This window comes from Protopterus annectens, chromosome 3.part1, assembly GCF_019279795.1.
Source record: "Protopterus annectens isolate FY-2018-M chromosome 3.part1, PAN1.0, whole genome shotgun sequence".
Classification (NCBI taxonomy): Eukaryota; Metazoa; Chordata; order Ceratodontiformes; family Protopteridae; genus Protopterus; species Protopterus annectens.
The window spans coordinates 465,886,755-465,908,401 of record NC_056732.1 but is presented as its reverse complement, the minus strand read 5'-3'; positions in this window follow the sequence as shown (position 1 = coordinate 465,908,401).

Here is a 21,647-nt window from a genome sequence, read left to right as displayed (position 1 = left end):
TGATGGTGATGGCAGCTGTACAATATCACAGACTGAGGGAATAGTACCACTGTCAGAAATTGTGTCTGTTCTGCTGCAGCACATTGATAGTGATGGCAGTCGTACAGTATCACAGACTGAGGGAGCATTACCACTGACAGAAATTGTGTCTGTTGTGCTACAGCACACTGATAGTGATGTCAGCTGAATAGTATCACAGACTGAGGGAAGAGTACCGCAGTCAGCGCTTGTGTCTGTAGTGCTGCAACACATTCTTGGTGATGGCAGAGGTACATTATCCCAGACAGTACCACTGTAAACACTTGATTCTGTGGTGCTGCAGCACACAGATAGTGGTGGAAGAAGTACAGTATCACAGACTGAGGGTACAGTACCACTGTCAGAACTTGTGTCTGTGGTGCTGTAGCACACTGATTGTGGTGGCAGCCGTAAAATATCAAAGACTGAGGAAATAGTACCACTGCCAGAAATTCAATCTGTTGTGCTGCAGCACACTGATAATGATGGCAGCTGTACAGTATCACAGAGTGAGGGAGCAGTACTGCTGTCAGAATTAGCGTCTGTGGTGCTGCAACACACTGACAGTGATGGCAGATGTACAGCATTACAGACTGAGGGAACAGTACCACTGTAAGAACTTGTGTCTGTGGTGCTGCAGCACAGTATCAGAGATTGAGAGAACAGTATGGCTGTTACAACTTGTGTCTGTGTTGCTGCAGCACACTCATAGTGATGGCAGCCATACAGTATCACAGACTGAATGAACAGTACCACTGTCAGAAGTTGTGCCTGTGGTGCTGCAGCACACTGATTGTAATGGCTGCTGTACCGTGTGAAAGACTGAGGGAACAGTACCGCTGTGAGAATTACAGTCTGTGGTGTTGTAGCACCCTCATAGTGATGGCAGACATACAGTATCACAGACTGAGGGCACAGTACAACTGTCAGAACTTGGGTCTGTTGTGCTGCAGCACACTGACAGTGATGAAAGACTTACAGTATCACAGACTGAGTGAACAGTAACACTGTCAGAACTTGGGTCTGTGGTGCTTCAGCACACTGGTAGTGATGGTAGCTGCACAGTATGACAAACTGAGGGAACAGTACTACTGTCAGAACTTGTGTATGTGGTGCTATAGAACACTGATGGTGAAGGCAGCCGTACAATATCCCAGACTGAGGGAATAGTACCACTGTTAGAAATTGTCTGTTGGGCTGCAGCACACTGATAGTGATGGCAGCCGTACATTATCACAGACTGAGGGACCAGTACTGCTTTCAGAATTAGTATCTGTGGTGCTGCAACACACTCACAGTGATGGCAAATGTACAGTATTACAGACTGAAAGGACAGTACCACTATCAGAACTTGTGTTTGTGTTGCTGCCACACAGTATTGGAGACTGAGGGAACAGTACCTTTGTTACAACTTGCATCTGTGTTGCTGCAGAACACTCATAGTAATGGCAGATGTATGGTTTCAAAGACTGAGGAAACAGTACCACTGTCAGAATTTGAGTCTGTGGTGCTGCAGCACACTCATAGTGATGGAAGACATACAGTATCATAGAATGAAGGGAAAGTACCACTTTCAGAACTTGTGCCTGTGGTGCTGCAGCACATTGATAGTGATGGCAGATGTACAGAATCACTGAATAGGGAAGAGCACTCCTGTCAGAAGTTGCATCTGTGGTGGTGCAGCACACTGATAATGATGGCAGACGTACAGTATCACAGACTGAAGGAAGACTACTGCTTCTCAGAAATTGTGTCTGTGGTACAGCAGCACAATTAATTGTGATAGCAGAAGTACAGTATTGCAGACTGTGGGAAGAGTAGAACTAACAAAATTCGTGTCTGTGGTGCTACAGATCACTGATGGTGATGGCAGCAGTACTGTATCATAGACTAAGGAAACAGTAAAACTGTCAAAACTTGTGTCGGTCATGCAACAGCACACACATAGCAATAGCAGCCATACAGAACCACAAACTGAGGGAACAGTACACTGTCAGAACTTGCGTCTGTGGTGCTGCAGCACATTGATAGTGATGGCAGATGTACAGTATCGACAAATGAGGGAACAGGATCACTGCCAGAACTTGTGTCTGTGGTCCTGCACCACACTGATAGTGATGGCAGACATGTAGTCTCACAGACTGATGGAGCAATATCATTGTTAGTAATTGGGTCTGTGGTGCTGCAGCACACTGATAGTGATGGCAGATGTACAGTATCACAGACTGAGACAAAGTACCACTGTCAGAACTTGTGTCTGTTGTGCATTAGCACATTGATGGTAATGGCAGCCATACAGTTTGGCAGACTGATTGAACAGAAGCACTTTCAGAAGTTGCATCTCTGGTGCTGCAGCTCAGTGAAAGTGATGGCAGACATACAGTGTCACAGACTGAGGGAAAAGTACTGCTGTCAGAATTCATGTTTGTGGTGCTGCAGCACTCTCATACTGATGGAAAATGTACAATATTGCAGATTGAGGCAACAGTACCACTGTCAGAACTTGTGTCTGTTGTGCATTAGCACATTGATGGTAATGACAGACATACAGTTTGGCAGACTGACTGAACAGTAGCATTTTAAGAAGTTGAGTCTGTGGTGCCGCAGCTCATTGATAGTGATAGCAGATGTACAGTGTTACAGACTGGTGGAAAAGTACCGCCCTTACAACTTGTGTCTGCAATGCTGCAGCACACTGAGAATGATGGCAGCCATACAGTATCGTACAGTGAGGTAACAGTACCACTCTCAGAACTTGTGTCTTTGGCGCTGCAGCACAATGATTGTGATACATATATGCCATACAGTATCACAGACTGAGGGAACAGTATTACAGACTGAGGGAACAGTACCACTGTCAGAACTTGCATCTGTTGTACATTAGCACATTGATGGTAATGGCAGATGTACAGTATTGCAGACTGAGGAAACAGTACCACTGTCAGAACTTGTGTCTGTAGTGCTGCAGTAGACTCCTGATGATGACAGCCATACAGTATCACAGACTGAGGGAACAGTACCACTCTTACAACTTGTGTCTGTGGTGCTGCAGCACACTGAGAGTGATGGCAGCCATACAGTATCATAGAGTAAGGTAACAGTACCACTGTCAGAACTTGGGTCTTTGGTGCTGCAGCACAATGGTGGTGATGGCAGCCATACAGTATCACAGACTGAGGAAACAGTACACTGTCAGAACTTGTGTCTGTGGTGCAGCAACACATGGATAGTGATGTCATACATATAGTATTACAGACTGTGGGAACAGTACCACTGTCAGAATGTTTGTCTGTGGTGCTGCAGCACACTGATAGTGATTGTAGACATACAATATCACAGATTGAGGAAAATGTACAACTGTCAGAACTTGTGGCTGTGGTGCTGCAGCACACTCATAGTGATGCAGACATACAGCGTCACAGACCGAGGGAACAGTACCACTGTCAGAATGTGCATCTGTGATGCTGCAGCACACTGAGAGTGATGGTAGACATATAGTATCACAGACTGAGGGAGCAGTACCATTGTCAGATCTTGTGTATGTGGCACTTCAGCATACTGGTAGTGATGGTAGCTGAACAGTATCACAGACAAAGGGAAGATTACCACTGTCAGAGCTTGTGTCTGTAGTGCTGCAACACATTGATGATGATGGCAGAGGAACATTATCCCAGACTGAAGGAACAGTACCACTGTAAGAACTTGACTCTGTGGTGCTGCAGCACACTGATAGTGATGGAAGATGCACAGTATCACAGACTGAGGGAACAGTACCACTGTCAGAACTTGTGTCTGTGGTGCTGCAGTACACTGATGATGATGGCAGCCTTACAATATCACAGACTGAGGGAATAGTACCATGGTCAGAAACTGTGTCTGTTGTGCTGCAGCACACTGATAGTGATGGCAGCCATACAGTATCACAGACTGAGGGAGCAGTACTGCTGTCAGAATTATTGGCCGTGGTGCTGCCTTGACAGTAATGGCAGATGTACAGTATTACAGACTGAGGGAACTTTACTACTGTCAGAACTTGTGTCTGTGGTGCTGCAGCCCACTGATTGTGACAGCAGATGCACAGTTTGGAAGACTGAGGAAACAGCACCACTGTGAAAATTTGAGTCTTACAATATCACAGACTAAGGGAATTGTACCACTGTCAGAAATTGTGTCTGTTATGCTGCAGCACCTTCAAAGTGATGGCAGACATACAGTATCACAGACAGTGGGAACAGTACCACTGTCAGAACTTGGGTCTGTGGTGCTGCGGCACACTGGTAGTGATTGAAGATGTACAGTATCACAGACTAAGGGAACAGTACCACTGTCAGAACTTGAGTCTGTGGTGCTGCAGCACACTGATACTGATGGCAGCTGCACAGTATGACAGACTGAGGGAACAGTACTACTGTCATAACTTGTGTACGTTGTGGTGTAGCACACTGATGGTGATGGCAACCATACAATATCACAGACTGAGGGAATAGTACCAGTGACAGAAATTGTCTGTGGTGCTGCAGCACACTCACAATGATGGCAGATGTACAGTATTACAGACTGAGGGAACAGCACCACTGTCAGAAATTGTGTTTGTGGTGCTGCAGCACAGTATTGGAGACTGAGGGAAGAGTACCGCTGTTACAACTTGTGTCTGTGTTGCTGCAGCACACTGATAGTGATGGCAGCCATACAGTATCACAGACTGAGGGAACAGTACCACTGTCAAAAGTTGTGTCTGTGGTGCTGCAGCACATTGATAGTGATGGCAGACGTACAGAATCACTGAATGAGGGAACAGCACTCCTGTCAGAAGTTGCATCTGTGGTGCTGCAGCACACCAGTAATGATGGCAGACCTACAGTATCACAGACTGAGGGAACAGTACTGCTGTTAGAATTTGTGCCTGTGGTGCTGCAGCACACTGATAGTGATGCCAGCCATACAGTATCACAGAATGAGGTAACAGTAACACTGTCAGAAATTACATCTGTGGTGCAGCAACACACTTATGGCCATGGCAGCCATACAGTAACACAGATCAAGGGAACAGTAACACTGTCAGAACTAGTGTCTGTTGATCTATAGCGCACTCACAGTGAAGGCAGTCATACAGTATCAAAGACTGAGGAAACAGCACACTTTCAGAACGTGTGTCTGTGTTGCAGCAGCACACTGATAGCAATGTCATACATATAGTATCACAGACTGAGGGAATAGTTCCATTGTCAGAAAGTTTGTCTGTGGTGCTGCCGCAGATGTACAGTGTTACAGACTGGTGGAAATGTACCGCTCTTACAACTTGTGTCTGCGGTGCTGCAGCACACTGAGAGTGATGGCAGCCATACAGTATCATACAGTGAGGTAACAGTACCACTCTCAGAACTTGTGTCTTTGGCGCTGCAGCACAATGATTGTGATACATATATGCCATACAGTATCACAGACTGAGGGAACAGTATTACAGACTGAGGGAACAGTACCACTGTCAGAACTTGGGTCTGTTGTACATTAGCACATTGATGGTAATGGCAGATGTACAGTATTGCAGACTGAGGAAACAGTACCACTGTCAGAACTTGTGTCTGTAGTGCTGCAGCAGACTCCTGATGATGACAGTCATACTGTATCACAGACTGAGGGAACAGTACCACTCTTACAACTTGTGTCTGTGGTGCTGCAGCACACTGAGAGTGATGGCAGCCATACAGTATCATAGAGTAAGGTAACAGTACCACTGTCAGAACGTGGGTCTTTGGTGCTGCAGCACAATGATGGTGATGGCAGCCATACAGTATCACAGACTGGGGGAACAGTAACACTGTAAAAACTTGTGTCTGTCAATCTACAGCACACTTATAGTGAAGGCAGTCATATAGTATCACAGACTGAGGAAACAGTACACTGTCAGAACTTGTGTCTGTGGTGCAGCAGCACACGGATAGTGATGTCATACATATAGTATTACAGACTGTGGGAACAGTACCACTGTCAGAATGTTTGCTGTGGTGCTGCAGCCCACTGATAGTGATTGTAGACATACAGTATCACAGATTGAGGAAAATGTACAACTGTCAGAACTTGTGGCTGTGGTGCTGCAGCACACTCATAGTGATGCAGACATACAGTGTCACAGACTGAGGGAACAGTACCACTGTCAGAATGTGCATCTGTGATGCTGCAGCACACTGAGAGTGATGGTAGACATACAGTATCACAGACTGAGGGAGCAGTACAGTATCACAGACTGAGGCTACAGTACCAGTGTCAGAACTTGGGTCTGTGGTGCTGAAGCACACTGATACTGATGGCAGATGTACAATATCACAGACTGAGGGAACAGTACCACTGTCAGAACCTGTGTCTGTGGTGCTGTAGCACATTGATTGTGGTGGCAGTCATACATCACAGACTGAAGGAATAGTACCACTGAAAGAAATTGGGTATGTGGTGCTGCAGCAGACTGATAGTGATGTCAGCCGAACAGTATCACAGACTGAGGGAGGAGTACCGCTGTCAGAGCTTGTGTCTGTAGTGCTGCAACACATTGACAGTGATCGCAGAGGAACATTATCCCAGACTGAAGGAGTAGTACCACTGTAAGAACTTGATTCTGTGGTGCTGCAGCACACTGACAGTTGTAGAAGAAGTACAGTATCAGAGACTGAGGGTACAGTACCACTGTCAGAACTTGGGTCTGTTTTGCTGCAGCACACTGATACTGATGGCAGACGTACAGTATTACAGACTGAGGGAATAGTACCACTGTCAGAACTTGTGTCTGTGGTGCTATAGCACACTGATAGTGGTGGCAGCCGTACAATATCACAGACTGAGGGAATAGTACCACTAATAGAAATTCTGTCTGTTGTGCTGCATTACAGTGATAGTGATGGCAGCTGTACAGTATCACAGAGTGAGGGAGCAGTACTGCTGTCAGAATTAGTGTCTGTGGTGCTGCAACACACTGACAGTGATGGCAGATGTGCAGTATTGCAGACTGAGGGAACAGACCAACTGTCAGAACTTGCATCTGTTGTGCTGCAGCTCACTGATGGTGATGGCTACCATACTGTATCACAGAGTGAGATAACAGTACCACTGTCAGAACTTGCATCTTTGGTGCTGCAGCACACTGATGGTGATGGCAGCCATACAGTATCACAAACTGAGGGAACAATAACACTGTCAGAACTTGTGTCTGTCGATCTACAGCCCAATCATAGTGAAGGCAGACATATAGTATCACAGACTGAGGAAACAGTACAGTGTCAGAACTTGTGACTGTGGTGCAGCAGCACACCGACAGTGATTTCATACATATAGTATCACAGACTGATGGAACAGTACCTCTGTCTGAATGATTGTCTGTTGTGCTGCAGCACATTGATAGTGATGGTAGATATACAGTATCACAGATTGAGGGAAATGTACCACAGTCAGAACCTGTGACTGTGGTGCTGCAGCACACTCATACTGATGCAGAAATACAGTGTCACTGACTAAGGGAACAGTATCACTGTCAGAATTTGCATCTGTGATGCTGCAGCACACTGAGAGTGATGGTAGACATGCAGTATCACAGACTGAGGGAAGAGTATCACTGTCAGAGCTTGTGCCTGTAGTGCTGCAACACATTGATGGTAATGGCAGAGGCACATTTTCCCAGACTAATGTAACAGTACCACTGGAAGATCTTGATTCGGAGGTGCACCAGCACAATAATAGAGGTGGAAGAAGTACAGCATCACAGACTGATGCTACAGTACCACTGTCAGAACTTGGGTCTGTGGTGCTGCAGCACACTGATACTGATGGCAGATGTACAGTATCACAGACTGTGGGAGCAGTACCACTGTCAGATTTTGTGTCTGTGGTGCTGCAGCACACTGATAGTGATGACAGCCGAACAGTATCACAGACTGAGGGAAGATTACCGCTGTCAGAGCTTGTGTCTGTACTGCTGCAGCACATTGATGGTAATGGCAGAGGTACATTTTCCCAGACTAAGGGAACAGCACCACTGGAAGAACTTGATTCTGAGGTGCACCAGCACAATAATAGTGGTTGAAAAAGTACAGCATCACAGACTGATGCTACAGTACCACTGTCAGAACTTGCGTCTGTGGTGCTGTAGCAGACTGAAGGTGGTGGCAGTCGTACATCACAGATGAAGGAATAGTACCACTGACAGAAATTGTGTCTGCATTGCTGCAGCACACTGATAGTGATGGCAGCTATACAGTACCACAGAGTGAGGGAGCAGTACTGCTGTCAGAATTAGTGTCTGTGGTGCTGCAACACACTGACAGTGATGACAGATGTACAGTATTACAGAATGAGGGAACAGTACCCCTGTCAGAACTTGTGTCTGTGGTGCTGTAGCACACTGAAGGTGGTGGCAGTCGTACATCACAGATGAAGGAATAGTACCACTGACAGAATTTGTGTCTGCATTGCTACAGCACACTGATAGTGATGGCAGCCATACAGTATCACAGACTGAGGGAAGAGTATCACTGTCAGAAGTTGTGCCTGTGGTGCTGCAGCACACTGGCTGTGATGGCAGCTGTACAGTGTGAAAGACTGAGGGGAACAATATCGCTGTGTGAATTTGAGTCTGTGGTGCTGTAGCACCCTCATAGTGATGGCAAACATACTGTATCACAGATGGAGGGAACAGTACCACTGTTAGAACATGGGTCTGTAGTGCTGCAGCACACTGATAGTGATGGAAGACGTACAGTATCACAGACTGAGGGAACAGTACCACTGTCAGAACTTGGGACTGTGGTGCTGCAGCACACTGATACTGATGGCAGCCGCACAGTATAACAGACTGAAGGAACAGTACCACTGTCAGAACTTGTGATTGTGGTGCTGTAGCACATTGATTGTGATGGCAGCCGTGCAATATCTCAGACTGAGGGAATAGTACCACTGTTAGAAATTGTCTGTTGTGCTGCAGCATGACAGCCGTACAGTATCCAGACTGAGGGACCAGTACTGCTGTCAGAATTAGTGTCTGTGGTGCTGCAGCACACTCACAGTAATGGCAGATTAACAGTATTCCAGACTGAGGGAATAGCGCCACTGTCAGAACTTGTGTTTTTGTTGCTGCAGTGCAGAATCACAGACTGAGGAACAGCACCAGTGTCAAAAGTTGTATCTGTGGTATTGCAACACACTGATAGTGATGGCAGATGTATGGTTTCAAAGACTGAGGAAACAGTACCACTGTCAGAATTTGAGTCTGTTGTGCTGCAGCACACTCATAGTGATGACAGACATACAGTATCACATAATGAGGAAAAGTTGCCACTTTCAGAACTTGTGTCTGTGGTGCTGCAGCACATTGATAGTAATGGCAGATGTACAGAATCACTGAATGAGGAAACAGCACTCCTGTCAGAAGTTGCATCTCTGGTGGTGCTGCACACTGATAATGATTGCAAACGTACAGTATCATAGACTGAGGGAAGACTCCTTCTGTCAGAAATTGTGTCTGTGGTACAGCAGCACAATTAATAGTGATGGCAGAAGTACAGTATCACAGACTGTGGGAAGAGTAGTACTGACAACAGTTGTGTCTGTGGTGCAACAGCTCACTGATGGTGATGGCAACTGTACTGTATCACATACTAAGGAAACAGTAAAACTGTCACAACTTGTGTCTGTTGTGTGGCAGCACACTTATAGTGAAGGCAGCCATACAGTATCACAGACTGAGTGAAGAGTACACTGACAGAACTTTCGCCTGTGGTGCTGCAGCACATTGATAGTGATGGCAGATGTTCAGTATCGACAAATGAGGGAACATTATTCCTGTCAGAATTTGGGTCTGTGGTGCTGCATCACACTGATATTGATGGCAGACAAACAGTATCACAGACTGAGGGAACAGGACCACTGCCAGAACTTGTGTCTGTGGTCCTGCACCACACTGATAGTGATGGCAGACATACAGTCTCACAAACTGAGGGAACAGTACAATTGTCAGAACTTGTGTCTGTGGTGCTGCAGCAAACTGATAGAGATGGCAGATGTACAGTATCACAGACTGAGACAAAGTACCACTGTCAGAACTTGTGTCTTTTGTGCATTGGCACATTGATGGTAATGGCAGCTGTACAGTTTGGCAGACTGATTGAACAGTAGCACTTTCAGAAGTTGAGTCTGTGGTGCGGCAGCTCACTGATAGTGATGGCAGATGTACAGTGTCACAGACTGAGGGAAAAGTACCACTGTCAGAACTTGTGTCTCTTGTGCATTATCACATTGATGGTAATGGCAGCTGTACAGTTTGGCAGACTGATTGAACAGTAGCACTTTCAGAAGTTGTGTCTATGGTGCTCCAGCTCACTGATAGTGATGGCAGACGTACAGTGTCACAGATTGATGGAAAAGTACCGCTTTCAGAATTTGAGTCTATGGTGCTACAGCACTCTTATAGTGATGGCAGATGTACAGTATTGCAGACTGAGGGAACAGTACCACTGTCAGAACTTGTGTATGTGGTGCTGCAGCAGACTGATGATGATGGCAGCTATACAGTATCACAGACTGAGGGAACAGTACTGCTCTTACAACTTGTGTTGGTGGTGCTGCAGCACACTGATGGTGATGGCAGCTGTACAATATCACAGACTGGGGGAATAGTACCTCTGTCGGAAATTGTGTCTGTTGTGCTGCAGCACACTGATAGAGATGGCAGCCATACAGTATCACAGACTGAGGGAGCAATACTGCTGTCAGAATTAGTGTCTGTGGTGCTGCAACACACTGACAGTGATGGCAGATGTCCAGCATTACAGACTGAGGGAACAGTACCACTGTTAGAAGTTGGGTCTGTGGTGTTGCAGCTCACTGATTCTGATGGCAGATATTCAGAGTGAAAGACTGAGGAACCAGTACCACTGTGAGAATTTGAGTCTGTGGTGCTGCAGCACCCTCATAGTGATGGCAGACATACAGTATCACAGACTGAGGGAACAGTACCACTGTCCGAACATGGGTCTGTGGTGCTGCAGCACAGTGGTAGTGATTGAAGATGTACAGTATCACAGACTGAGGAAAGAGTAGCACAGTCAGAACTTGGGTATGTGGTGCAGCACACTGATACTGATGGCAGCTGCACAGTATGGCAGACTTAGGGAACAGTACCACTGTCAGAACTTGTGTATGTCATGCTGTAGCACACTGATGGTGATGGCAGCCGTACAATATCACAGACTGAGGGAATAGTACCACTGTCAGAAATTGTTTGTTGTGCTGCAGCACACTGATAGTGATGGCAGCCGTACAGTATCACAGACTTTGGGACCAGTACTGCTACCAGAATTAGTGTCTGTGGTGCTACAGCACACTCACAGTGATGGCAGATGTATAGTATTACAGACTGAGGGAACAGTACCACTCTCAGAACTTGTGTTTGTGGTGCTGCAGCACAGTATTGGAGACTAAGGGAAGAGTACCACTGTTACAACTTGTGTCTGTGGTGCTGCAGCACACTGGTAGTGATTGAAGATGTACAGTATCAAAGACTGAAGGAACAGTACCACTGTCAAAAGTTGTGTGTGTGATGCTGCAGCACACTGATAGTGATGTCAGAGGTACGGTGTCAAAGACTGAGGAAACAGTACCACTGTCAGATATTGCATCTGTGGTGTTGCAGCACACTCATAGTGGTGGCTTACATACAGTATCACAGACTGAGGGAACAGTACCACTGTCAGAACTTGTGTTTGTGGTGCTGCAGCACAGTATTGGAGACTAGGGGAAGAGTACCACTGTTACAACTTGTGTCTGTGTTGCTGCAGCACACTGATAGTGATGGCAGCCATACAGTATCACAGGCTGAGGGAACAGTACCACTGTCAAAAGTTGTGTCTGAGGTGCTGCAGCATATTGATAGTGATGGCAGATGTACAGAATCACTGAATGAGGGAACAGCACTCCTGTCAGAAGTTGAGTCAGTGGTGCTGCAACATGCTGATAATGATGGCATCCCTACAGTATCACAGACTAAGGAAACAGTGCCACTGTCAGAAATTGTGTCTGTGGTGCAGCAGCACAATTAATAGTGATGGCAGAAGTACAGTATCGCAGACTGTGGGAAGAGTAGTACTGACAGAACTTGTGTCTCTGGTGCTACAGCACACTGATGGTGATGGCAGCTGTACTGTATCACAGACTGAGGGAACAGTAAGACTGTTAGAACTTGTGATTGTCATGCTGCAGCACACTCATAGTGATGGCAGCCATATGGTATCACAGACTGAGGGAACAGTACACTGTCATAACTTACATCTGTGGTGCTGCAGCACGTTGATAGTGATGGCAGATGTACATTATCAACAAATGAGGGAACAGTATTCTTGTCAGAAGTTGTGTCTGTGGTGCTGCAGCACACTGATAATGATGGTAGACAAACAGTATCACAGACTGAGGGAACAGGACCACTGCAAGAACTTGTGTCTGTGGTCCTGCACCACACTGATAGTGATAGCTAACATGCAGTCTCACAGACTGAGGGAACAGTACCACTGTCAGAACGTGCATCCGTGGTGCTGCAGCACACTGATAGTGATGGCAGATGTACAGTATCACAGACTGAGAGAAATGTACCACCGTCAGAACTTGTGTCTATTGTGCTGTAGCACATTGATAGTAATGGCAGCCATACAGTATGGCAGACTGACTGAACAGTAGCACTTTCAGAAGTTGCATCTGTAGTGCTGCAGCTCAATGGTAGTGATGGCAGATGTACAGTGTCACAGTCTGAGGGAAAAGTACCGCTGTCAGAATTTGAGTCTCTGGTGCTGCAGCACACTCATAGTGATGGCAGATGTACAGTATTGCAGTCTGAGGGAACAGTACCACTGTCAGAACTTTTGTATGTGGTGCTGCAGCAGACTGATGATGGCAGCAGCCATACAATATCACAGACTAAGGGAACAGTACCGCTGTTACAACTTGTGTCTGTGGTGCTGCAGCACACTGATAGTGATGGCAGCCATACAGCATCAAAGAGTGAGTTAACAGTAACACTGTCAGAACTTGCATCTGTGGTGCTGCAGCACACTGATGGTGATGGCAGCCATACAGTAACACAGACTGAGGGAACAGTACACTGTCAGAACTTGTGGCTTGGGTGTTGCAGCACATTGATAGTGATGGCAGATGTACAGTATCAATGAATGTGGGAAAAGTACTCATGTCACAAGTTGTGTCTATGGTGTTGCAGCACACTGAAAATGATGGCAGATGTACACTATCACAGACTGAGAGAACAGTGCCACTGTCAGAACATGTGTATGTTGTGCTGTAGGACACTGATGGTGATGGCAGTCATACAATATGACAGACTGAGGGAAGACTACCACAGGCAGAACTTGTTTCTGTGGTGCTAGATGAAACTGATAGTGATGGTAAACACTCAGTATTACAGACTGAAGGAACAGTACCACTATCAGAACTTGTGACTGTGGTGCTGCAGCACATTGATAGTGATGGCAACCATACAGTATCACAGACTGAGGGAACAGTACACTGTCAGAATGTGTGTCTGAGGTGCTGCAGCACACTGATGGTGATAGCAGCCATACAGTATCACAGACTGAGGGAACAGTACCACTGTCAGGACTTGTGTCTGTGGTGCTGCAGCAAATTGATAGTGATGGCAGGCATACAGTATTGCAGACTGAGGAAATAGTACCACTGTCAGAACTTCTGTCTTTGGTGCTGCAGCACACTGACAGTGATGTCAGCCATACAGTATCACAAACTGAGGGAACTGTACCACTGCCAGAACTTGTATATATGGTACTGCAGCACACTGATAGTTATGGCGGATGTACAGTATCACAAACTGACAGAACAGTACAACTGTCAGAATGTGTGTCTGTAGTACTGCCCCACACTGTTAATGATCACAAATGTACAGTAGCACAGACTGTGGGAATAGTACCACTGTCAGAAGTTGTGTCTGTGATTCTGCAGCAGACTGAAGGTGATGGCAGCCATAAAGTATCACAGATGGATGGAATAGTACCACTGTCAGAACATGTTTCTGTGGTGCTGTAGTGCACTCATAGTGATGGCAGATGTACAGAATCACACACAATGAGGTAACAGTACCTCTGTCAGAATGTGTGTATGTTGTGCTGCAGCACACTGATGGTGATGGCAGACGTGCAGTGTCACAGACTGAGGAAACAGCACCACTGTCAGAAGTTGTGTCTGTGGTGCTACAGCACACAGACAGTGTTGTCAAATGTACAGTATCACATACTGAGGGAACAGTACTACTGTCAGAAGGTGTGCCTGTGGTGCTGGAGCACACTGATGGTGATAGCATCCTTACAGTATCACAGACTGAGGGAACAGTACCATTGTCAGAATGTGTGTCTGTGCTGCTGCAACACATTGACAGTGATAGCAGCCATACAGTATCACAGACTGAGGGAACAGTTCCACTGTTAGAAATTGTGTCTGTGGTGTAGCAGCAGATGGATAGTAATATCATACATATAGTATCACAGACTGAGGCAACATTACCTTTGTCATAATGTTCATCTGTGATGCTGCAGCACACTGATGGTGATGGCAGCCATACAGTAACACAGACTGAGGGAACAGTACACTGTCAGAACTTGTGGCTTGGGTGATTGGCAGATGTACAGTATCAATGAATGAGGGAAAAGTACTCATGTCACAAGTTGTGTCTATGGTGTTGCAGCACACTGAAAATGATGGCAGATGTACACTATCACAGACTGAGAGAACAGTGCCACTGTCAGAACATGTGTATGTTGTGCTGTAGGACACTGATGGTGATGGCAGTCATACAATATGACAGACTGAGGGAAGACTACCACAGGCAGAACTTGTTTCTGTGGTGCTAGATGAAACTGATAGTGATGGTAAACACTCAGTATTACAGACTGAAGGAACAGTACCACTATCAGAACTTGTGACTGTGGTGCTGCAGCACATTGATAGTGATGGCAACCATACAGTACCACAGACTGAGGGAACAGTACACTGTCAGAATGTGTGTCTGAGGTGCTGCAGCACACTGATGGTGATAGCAGCCATACAGTATCACAGACTGAGGGAACAGTACCACTGTCAGGACTTGTGTCTGTGGTGCTGCAGCAAATTGATAGTGATGGCAGGCATACAGTATTGCAGACTGAGGAAATAGTACCACTGTCAGAACTTCTGTCTTTGGTGCTGCAGCACACTGACAGTGATGTCAGCCATACAGTATCACAAACTGAGGGAACTGTACCACTGCCAGAACTTGTATATATGGTACTGCAGCACACTGATAGTTATGGTGGATGTACAGTATCACAAACTGACAGAACAGTACAACTGTCAGAATGTGTGTCTGTAGTACTGCCCCACACTGTTAATGATCACAAATGTACAGTAGCACAGACTGTGGGAACAGTACCACTGTCAGAAGTTGTGTCTGTGATTCTGCAGCAGACTGAAGGTGATGGCAGCCATAAAGTATCACAGATGGATGGAATAGTACCACTGTCAGAACATGTTTCTGTGGTGCTGTAGTGCACTCATAGTGATGGCAGATGTACAGAATCACACACAATGAGGTAACAGTACCTCTGTCAGAATGTGTGTATGTTGTGCTGCAGCACACTGATGGTGATGGCAGACGTGCAGTGTCACAGACTGAGGAAACAGCACCACTGTCAGAAGTTGTGTCTGTGGTGCTGCAGCACACAGACAGTGTTGTCAAATGTACAGTATCACATACTGAGGGAACAGTACTACTGTCAGAAGGTGTGCCTGTGGTGCTGGAGCACACTGATGGTGATAGCATCCTTACAGTATCACAGACTGAGGGAACAGTACCATTGTCAGAATGTGTGTCTGTGCTGCTGCAACACATTGACAGTGATAGCAGCCATACAGTATCACAGACTGAGGGAACAGTTCCACTGTTAGAAATTGTGTCTGTGGTGTAGCAGCAGATGGATAGTAATATCATACATATAGTATCACAGACTGAGGCAACATTACCTTTGTCATAATGTTCATCTGTGATGCTGCAGCACACTGAGAGTGATGGCAAACATACAGTATCACAGACTGAAAGAGCAGTTCCACTGTCAGATCTTGTGTCTGTGGTGCTGCAGCACACTGATAGTGATGGCAGCCGAACTGTATCTCAGACTGAGGGAAGAGTACTGCTGTCAAAACTTATGTCTATAGTGCTGCTGCACATTGATGGTGATGACAGACGTACATTATCAGAGACTGAAGGAACAGTACCACTGGAAGAACTTGGGTCTGTGGTGCTGCAGCACACTAATAGTGATGGAAGACATACAGTATCACAGTCTGAGGGAACAGTACCACTCTCAGAACTGGTGTGTGTGATTCTTTAGCACACTGGCGTTGATGGCAGATGTACAGTATTACAGACTGAGGGAACAGTACCACTGTTAGAACTTGTGTCTGTGGTGCTGCAGCAGACTGATGATGATGGCAGTCATACACTATCACCGACTGAGGGAACAGTACAGCTGTTACAACTTGCGTCTGTCATACTGCCGCACACTGATAGTGATGGCAGCCATACAGTATCAGAGAATGAGGTAACAGTACCACTGTCAGAAGTTGTGTCTGTGGTGCTACAGCCCACAGATAGTGATGGCAGATGTATAGTGTCACATACTGAGGGAACAGTACCACTGTCAGAATTTGAGTCTGTGGTGGTGCAGCACACTCATAGTGATGGCAGACATACAGCAGTACAGACTGAGGGAAAAGTACCACTGTTAGAACTTGTGTATGTGGTGCTGCAGCACCACATACTGTGCCGTCAAAAGGTTGTGCTTGTATTGCTCAGGCTGTGGATTGTATTTCATTACTGAAACTAAGTGGAAATTCCTTAAGATTCCAAGAGCAGGATAAGTTATTTCTTGCACTTATTTCACTGAACTGCACTTCTGAAACACTTATAATTGTGCTATATAGTTGATCTACTACATTTTGCACTGTTATAAAGCTTTTTTATTGTTTCACTGCATTTATGTACTGTTGTATACTGTTTTAAATGTATTTTTCATTGCTAGATACTTTTCATTACTCTAATTACATGTTTACTGAATTACTTAACTGTAAACTGCTTTTTTCATACTGAGAGTTGTATTTTCTGTTTGTGAGTGCTCTATCCAAGCTTTTCTGTGCATTTTTGATTTTTTGAGGTTTCTGGGTTCTACGGCTAGGAACTGTAATAGTGTGCATTACTATAATTGTCTGTTTACAGTTAAAAGCATTCTCTAGAGTCTGCTTGCTCCTTGATCTGTTTAAAACTTTCATTTAGTGGCTACAGCTAGGAACTGTAATTTTTCCGACCTACCCTCCCTAGTGTTGTGGTGTTCTTATACTTGGTAACTTTGCAGTTGCCCGCCCATACTGTATATTTGATCTGTGACACTCCTCCCAATCTAGTGTCATTAGTTAATTCAATCTAATAGAGAACATTTGTGAAGGCCAACCCACTCAGATTCTTAACGTTGAATTAACTTCTGTTCCAGCATTCTCCATTTCCACTTTTACTGAAAAAAAATTCTAAGCTTACTTACACCCTTTCTTGTGGCAGGTATTGTCCAGATATGGATTTGCTGTGTCCAGGACTGTTTGTGAGCTCCTGAGCCCCCCCCCCACACTTAACTAGGGTTAAACTATTCCTTGCGCCATAAAGTCTACTCTTTAAATTTTCCCTTGCAATTAGCCAGCTTTTTAGTTTTAGCACTCATATCTGTTTCTTTGAGCTCAGCAGTTGCTCAGAACTCATTGTAAGCACTAAATAACTTATAAATTACTACAGCACTCAACTTTCCTCACTTGTCTAGAGAAAAACAGTTTTAGTACTTAATAAATAAGCACATATTCAGGCATGTCTAAAGGTCAGCTCCTGGTATTTTCTCCTGTCTACCTGATGAATCTGGGCATCCTGGGACAATGCAGCAATTGCCTCATGTACACAGACAACCCTCTCTTCCTACCACCCAGCACTAGGACCTGTGAGAGATGCACTTATATAGCCAAACTGGAAGCAAAGCTCTCTTCACCAAAGACTGGACTAGACAGTCAAGAGGAGAAGGTAAACACTTTCACCACACCACACTCATCACATAGTCCCTCAAAACCTACACCACCAAAACACACACACAGAAGCACAAAACACACACCTACATTCACGGAGTCTCTCAGTAAAAATCTGCCCAAACAACAGAGACCACCAAAGCAGAAATGCAAGGAACCTCCACCCCCCAACACAACCCAAATGACACATAGCCCACATACTCAGTGTGCCACTCAACTACAGCCCGTAAGGCATAACGTACCCAACACTCTAGTCATAGGTGACTATAGTCAGGCGCACTGATGTTCCACTCACCAGGCTAAACAAGGAAAAAGTTACTGTCAGCTGTCTGTCAGGTGCCGTGATCCACCAAATAACGCACGCACTCAGGTCACTCCACAACAAATACAAATATGACTGTCATTGTCCATGTTGGTGTGAATGACCTGAGACGTACCTCCCTGGACTACATGAAAAGAGACATGGAGGAGCTCTCTGATCTTGTAGCCCAGGCAGGAATGACCCTTGCCCTGAGTAGCATCCTGCCATTACCTAAAATGATACCACAGTACTAGGACAAAATTATTGACTTTAACAATTGGCTAAGCTGCTGGTGTCATTCTAAAGGAATCCAATATCTGTCTGCCTGGGATGACATGATCAACAGATCACACTGCTTTGCCAGAGATGGCCTGCACCTGTTGCCCTTGGGATTCCGGATACTGGCAAAGGCTCTTGCCACCCCTATAGTGCCTTTTTTAGGCAAGGATCAAATGACAAATTCACCACCATAGCAGGTACAAGCAAGCAAAATCTGAGGGTAATGCTACTCAATGCTAGAAGTCTAAACCTCAAAATGCACTCACTCGAGGCACTCTTTAAAATGGAGAACATTGAAATCTGTGCAGTGACAGAGACCTGGTTCAAAGCTCCAGAGAACACCCCTGCATTACCAGGCTTTAATTCATACCACACCTTCCGGCCACCAAACCCAGACCGAAACACTAAAGGTGGAGGCATGTCCATATTCATTAAGGATATCCACAACTCCAAGCTAGTTGCTCAGCGTAATGCATCCAAAATTATCCAAGTTCATCTAACTCTGGGCAAAACTGCAATCCAGATTGTAGCTTGCTACAGACCCCCCACCATGCCCCAGGATTCCCACTCCTTTTCTTGATACACTGGAAAATATTAAGGTACAACCCAACACTCTAATAATGGGTGATTTCAACTACCCTACCATTAACTGGGAAAACTACTCGTGTACCAACTCTTTTGCTCAACGTTTTCTGGAAATCATCAATTCCAACGCCTTGGATCACCTTATCCACACCCCCACCAGTGGCTGCAATATCCTAGACCTGGTCATCACCAACATGAGTGACTGGTGTTCCACACTAGAGGTCAGCTCCTCGTTGGTCAGATCCGACCACAAGCAAATCACCCTAGACATCCACATCTCGCTCCCATCCCCCATTAGGAAAACAACCATAAAAAATTTCTCCAAAGCCAACTTCACGCTTCTTAAGACAGAAGTGGCAAACTTCACGACACCTATGCAGATGGACAATAGAGGTACGACTGCTGAATCCTACACAAATGGACTTTATAAGCACTTACACGAGTGCATGGATCATGCTATCCCTAAAAGAACCAAGATGCTATCCTCAAAAAAAAGGAAGCCAATCTGGTGGTCTTCTGCCATAAACAAACTCTACAACAGAAGAAAGAAACTGTTGCAATAAAGAGTAAATCCCACGATTGGAGGAACTGCCTGGCCAGCCTCAGTAAGAAGCTGAGATCCCTCATAAAATCCTCCAAATCTGGTTATGAATACAAAATCGCCACTGATTCTAAAGACAGCCACAAAGCATTCTATAGCTATGTCAAGAATCTCAATGGCAATACTCAGATCTGCTCTGAGTTACAGCACAATGACATTAAATATACAGAACCGACTGATATTGCCAACATCCGGGCAGATAGGTTCAGTGCTAACTTTACCCCTCTCTCACTCCCTAAAGAGCTCATCTTTATACCGGAAGAATGCAAAGTTCCTGTAATCACGGCTGCATGGGTAAAGACCTCACTCTCCAAAGCCAAGAACACAGCATCCATGGGACCTAACAACATCCCAGGCTGCCTTCTACATGAACTACAGAATGAACTGGCACCCCACCTAAGTACCATGTTCAATCATAGCCTCACCTCAGGCTTTGTGCCCATTGAATGGCACACAGTGATGATTATCCCACTCCAAAAAGGGGGGGGCACAACAGACCCCGGGAACTCCCGCCCCATTAGCCTGACGAGCCTGGTCTGCAAGGCCATGGAACGTATCATCATGGAACTCATAAACAAAGACATTGGAGATCTCCAAACTCTGGACCCCACACAATTCAGCTTTGTAAAAGGCAGATCATGTCTCTTAAACCTGATAGACTTCTTTGAAGTAGTCATCAAAGCCATAGATGAGGGTAAGGTGGTTCACACAGCCTATCTAGATCTCGCCAATCCATTCAACACCATCACCTACTCTGGAATTACAGATAAACTCACTAAACTAGGTATAAATCCCTATGTCAAAGGATGGGTTGCCAACTGGCTTTCTGACAGAACCCACACTGTGAAAGTAGCAGACTCCAAATCAGACTTCAGACCAGTGACAAGTGGAGTACCACAGGGTTCAGTCCTGGGTCCTCTCCTGTTTGGTATCTACTTCTCTGAAATGCAGGCTAACACAGAAGGTCTTTGGCTAATTAAATTTGCAGATGACTGCAAACTAGGAGCCATAATCGAAAATCCTAATGATGTGGGCATCCTACAAAAGGGCCTCATGAGACAGATGCTTGGTGTCAAAGCCATGGTCTCACGCTCAATGCCAAAAAGCGCATTATCATCCCCTTTGGTAAAAACTCTGTACCCATGAACTACCACATAGGTGGTAGTCTACTTAACACCAAAATTGTGATAAGAGACCTTGGGACACAGGTGGACAGTAGTCTTCCTTTGATAATCACATCACCACAGTGGTCAGGAAATCCTTCTACATGGCACACCTCATCACAAAAGGTTTCTCATTCAAAAAAAAAAAGAGGTCATTGTTTGCCTCTACTCATCACTCATTAGACCCATTATAGAGTACAACACCCCTTTTGGTATGTACCTCACAAGACATCTACAACAAATGGAAAGACTGCAAAAATACCTCAAAAAGAGAATTACTGGTCTCAAACAGATGCCTTACGCAGACCAACTCAAAAAACTCAAGCTTTACTCCGTCATATATCGCCTACTCAGAAGCGATTTCTGCCTAACATACAAAGCTATGTCAAACCCAGAGCTGTTGGACATGCTCCACTTAAAGAAATCCCAATCCCTCTGAGCTACACACTCTAGGGACCTAAACCTTGTCACCACAATAAACAGAACATGCTGGAGGGATAGATTCCTTTCCCAGAAACTTCCCATACTCTGGAACAGACTACCTATCTATGTCAAA